Source organism: Pteropus medius, unplaced genomic scaffold, assembly GCF_902729225.1.
Source record: "Pteropus medius unplaced genomic scaffold, Ma_sr-lr_union100, whole genome shotgun sequence".
NCBI lineage: Eukaryota > Metazoa > Chordata > Mammalia > Chiroptera > Pteropodidae > Pteropus > Pteropus medius.
The window spans coordinates 7,263,411-7,268,300 of record NW_024344253.1 but is presented as its reverse complement, the minus strand read 5'-3'; the positions used below and the strand labels follow the sequence as shown (position 1 = coordinate 7,268,300).

The following is a 4,890-nucleotide window of genomic DNA, read 5'->3' as shown; positions in this document are numbered from 1 at the left end:
ATGGGCTTTGAGGTTAACCAGGACTAGGTTGGCCTTGTTAGTGGTGTGATATGGTTTTTAGCAAATGGATTTACCTCTCTGATCCTCAGTTTCCTGATCTCTAAAATGGGCAAACTAATAGTATGTATCCCCAAGTATATTTGAGGATTAATTAAGATATATAAAATACTTAGTCCTAACCTTGGCCTATAGTAATAAGCCACCACATGTTTATGATGGTGATGCTTCACATACCTCTCTGTGAAGGTCTCTATATCCAGGCTCTTTGCCTCCCACCACCTTTACCTTTGGCACACATGCTCCCTCTGTGAGGCAGTGTGGTGAGCATTTCAGAGCATGAACTTTGGGCCCCACAGCCCTGCCTTCAAGCCCTGCTTCTGCACTCACTCTGTGAAAACAAACAGGTTACTTCATGCTCTGGCTGCAGTTGTCTAGTGTGTAGAATGGGGAATGATAGCAATGCCTCCCACATTGGTACAGTTGTGGAGACTGAGAATGATGGCTATAAAACCTTTAACACAGCACCTGGCACACAGAACATACCCCATCAGTGTTATTACTCTCCAGGCACTACAGGGCAGGAGGGCTGGAGCAGAAATGTGGTCCTTGGAACTCACAGTCCAGGACCCCATGTGGCAGAAGGCATCTTCATTCAGGCTCACTCTGCCCAACACTGAGATGAGCTGATGCTACAAATCCCTTCAGTTCAGCATTCCTTCACTCCATTTCTCTCCTTCTCTTTTGCTGCCATTCTGCCTCAGCCAAGTCTTGGCTCCTTCGGGCCTGGGAACCAGAGAGAATTAGGTTCAAATCCACACTTATTCACTGTGTGGCCTTGACCAAGTTGCTTAACATCTCTGAGTCTGGATTCTTCATCTACATTTATAAAGATTCAATGAGACAATGCATGCAACATGCCTAGTCCAGAGCTTGTCATTGTTTAAAAGTTGAACAAATATTAAGTTCCCTTAATCCTTATTTGCAGTCCTAAATGCAAACCCCTTTCTCCCTGCCTAATAGGCTTAATTAACCCTTCTTCCCTCTAGATGTATACTGCACCTGAGTATTTCCTCCAACGTGTCCTATTTAAGCCCTGTTATATTGAAATCAAAGTGTCTTACATCCTGCACTTTCTCTAGAACCACCATTTCCATCTTCATCCTCTGTGGAAACTGTGACTCTCTCCCAACATCAGTTCTCCTCACTGTGGTAAACTGCTGCATATATGGCTCCAGCTTTGTTCATTCCCTCTTGTATCCACTGCACTGAGTTATCTTCCCTCCTCACCCACCACTGATTCTGAGCTTGCCATGTGACTTGCTTTGGCCAATGGAATAGTAGCAAATATGAGGCAAGAAGACTTTTGAAAAGTGTTTATGCATGGGACATGTCCTCTCTTTCTGTTGTTCTTAATACCCTGAGATGACCATGTAAGCAAACCCAGGCTAGCCTGCTGGAGGATGAAAACGTTGAGGAGAGTCTCCATTCAACCCAGCCATCCCCATCCTGAACCACCCAACTCTAGCTAGTCCATCAGCTGATGAGAGAGCCAGGCTCAATAGAAAAACCATCCTGCTGAGCACAGCCTGAATTGCTGACCCACAAAACTTGAACTAAATAAGTAGATGATACTTTAAACCACTACATTTTAGGTGGTTTGTTATAGCCAATATACTCTCTCCCACAATGCAGCACTCAGGTGTTTTAGATGAGCTCTAACTATTCTAATTCAACCAAGGCAATCCCAATCTCCTTACCACCAGCTCAGACATGAGAGGGTTAAGCCTGTCAGCAGTAGGATCCCCTGGCCATCAACTTGTTAAGGAAAGGACAAATGACCCAACTGGAGCCAGTGAAACACAGGTAGAGGGTTGCTGAAAGACCGAGAATAAAGATTTCTTGCTCTATGAAAAAGCCTCCAGAAGATTTCTCTTCCTTTGGATTTTATAATGTGTGGATGTGACGCCAGAAACTGCTAGCTCCTTCTTGCCTCCATAAAACCAAGCAAATACCAAGCAAGAGTTCCCACAAATGAGAGGAGTGCAGAAAAATGGACCTGGGAGCCACTGGAGTAAGCTGGCCTGAACACCATTGGACTTCACATTATGTGAGCCAATATAGTTTATTGTTTAAGCCAGTTTGAGTCCAATCGTATCATCCTGACTGATATATCACCTCTAACACAATGAAGAATAGGTGTCTCCCAAATGACTATGTTTCCCACTCTGAAAGCTTTTCTTCCATCTCACCTGATGGCCAGAGGACTTTGGCCAAGCAACGAGCACCTCACTCTTTCTAAGCCAATGGATCTCTGCCCTGGAAATGTTTTCATTTTTTGTTAAATGCCTACAGCACCCAGTATTCCTAGGTGGTCTCCCATCCAAGTACTAACCAGGCCTGACCCTTCTTAGCTTCTGAGATCAGATGAGATCGGACACATTCAGAGTGGCATGGCCATAGATTGGAAATGTTTTCATTTGTGTCCCTGAGAATCAGTCTCTTTGGTGCTTAAAGCTATGAGAAGACTCAGAACTGCCATGTGTTCTGCCACATGAAGAAAGTTATTCATCATGGAAACAGCAAATGAAACAGACATTCCCAAGAGGCAAGGTATAGAGAAAGACAGACAAAGAGACAGAGACAGAGAGAGAGAGAGAGAGAGAGAGAGAGAGAGAGGGAAATTGGCATTAAAGTCTTTAGCTCCAATTGTTCTTGGGACCGAGCCACTTCCCTGCCTTCTCCACAGCTTGACTGAGCTGCCCTTCCTAGGATACTAGAAGTCAATAAATTATCCTTTTTTGCTTAAGTTTGTTTGAAGTTGGTTTCTATAATTTTCAGTGTGTAGAACTCTTTAAAATGTGTTCGGCATCCTATCCCCTGATATCATCCTTGAACATCCAGGATGATGCTCCTCTAACACCCTGGTCTTATAGTTTTCCAGCCACCTCAACTTCAGTGACATTCTCCTTTGTTCCACTGTCCTCCAGGCCTGGAACTCTGTCATAGCTCTGTAATCCTCCACCTCCAACTGTGATATAGTGCACAATGTGCTAGATTTAGAGTCAGAAGATCTGAATTCACCATTAAGTTCTTTAAAAAATGATTTAAAGATTTGAGCTTGGAAATCAAACCTACCTTTTCCATAAGCAAACAGCCCTCCCAGCTCCTGGTTCATTCATGTCCCTGCAAAGTCTGGACCAAGTGCTGTTCTTAGTGACACCCTGGAATTTCTGAGACCCTTGCTTTACAGTCTTGCTCTTCATCATCAGGAACCTTGTCCTTTGATTCATCTAGTTCTCAGACCACTGAGCTTTGCTGGAAATTAAATAAGCATCATGTGCCAGCATTTTTCAGTCATTCAGTCCACAAACATTTATCGAGCACCAATAATATGGAATGTACTGATTGATCAGAGATTGATCAAACCCAGTTCCAACTTTTGCCAAGCTTTCAGTCAAATGGGGGATCCATACATAAGCAAATAACATCAACACAGTATAATAAGTCCTATATTTAAAACCAGAATATTATAATAGCCCAGTGGAGAAGCATCCACTAGGGAAAGTGCCCTAGAGTTGGTGACTCCTGGTTTTAATTTTGAAGGATTAATAAGAATTTGGAGACAAAAGATATTCCAAGCAGAAAGTAAATGCAAAGTTAATAGAGCAGTCATTCATAATTTAACAAATATCTTTTGAGCACCTACTAAGTTCCAGACATCATTATAAGCACAGAGGATACAGTGAACAAAAGTCTGCATTTTCGTGCTCCTTCCCTTCTAAGCTTGCCCTCAACCGGGGGTATGAAAAACCATGGCACATGTAGAGGGCTGTTTAACACCTTAGTCATCTGTGAATGTTTCTTCTCCCTTATCCCACCCACCAAGAGCCATTGATCATAGACATTTATATTAGTAACACTTCAACACCATGGTCAGTGTCATCTTGTTAATTTCATGCAATTCTGTCAACCTATCAAGATCTTTTCAAAAACTGAATAATCATTCAGTGTGTTCGCTATCACTTCCAGGTTTGCATTTCCTGCAAAGTCAGTAAAGCACCTGCACCTGGCATCTTCATCTAAGCCCCTCACAGAAGTATTAGACACACTGTGCTTGAAATTAAATAAGCATCATGTATCAGACACATTGTGCTGACCAAGCACAGATGTCTCCCTACTGACACTAAACCATTCCCTCACTCAACAACCCTGAACTCTGACTATGTGCTTGACATCGATCTATGGCTAGATATGCAGATGTAACTAACCCTGCCTTTGAACTGTTCGGTATCTAGCCAAACATACAAAGGAGGCAGCTACTAACCCTGACAGGGGAAGGTAGGAAATATTCTGAAAGAAGGGGACATTTAGGCTGGCTCTTAGCAGACACAGGAGTTTGCAGCATATAAGTGAACAAAGACATCCAAGGAGAGGGAACAGTATGTGCAAAGCATGATATATTTGGGAATCTGTGAGTAGATGGATGTGGCTGCATCTTGGGGCCCTTGGGGGTTGGAAAGGTAAGTAGGAGCCAAATGGTAAGGGCCCCCGTGTATGGTTCTTTAACCCATGTCGTCATCCACCAGGGCCACAAAAGCATCTTGAGAAGCCGCCAGTTTTGTGGTAGAGCTGAGTGTGTCTAAGATTTCAAGTAGCATTGCTTCTTAATAAATAATTCAAAACCTTGTCTTCATGGGTCCACACACATTTCTCATTCAAGGAGCACTGATTTATAGACACAGCTTTCAAACACAAAAAGCTCTGATTCCATTTTGTTGTTTTGTTTTGTTTTTTTAAGTAGAGGTACTCAGGATTTACTACACTGATAGGCATGCATAGAAAATTCAAGCAAGAAGGCTTATGAACTATTTGACAGAAATATACAGGGAT

The 4,890-nt window shown here is 42.8% G+C and overlaps 1 pseudogene; it reads right to left on the bottom strand.

The window, feature by feature from the left end:
• Window positions 1-2,343: 2,343 nt before the first annotated feature.
• On the bottom strand, window positions 2,344-2,462 carry LOC120608034 (uncharacterized; annotated as a pseudogene).
• Between the last annotated feature and the right edge of the window lie 2,428 nt (window positions 2,463-4,890).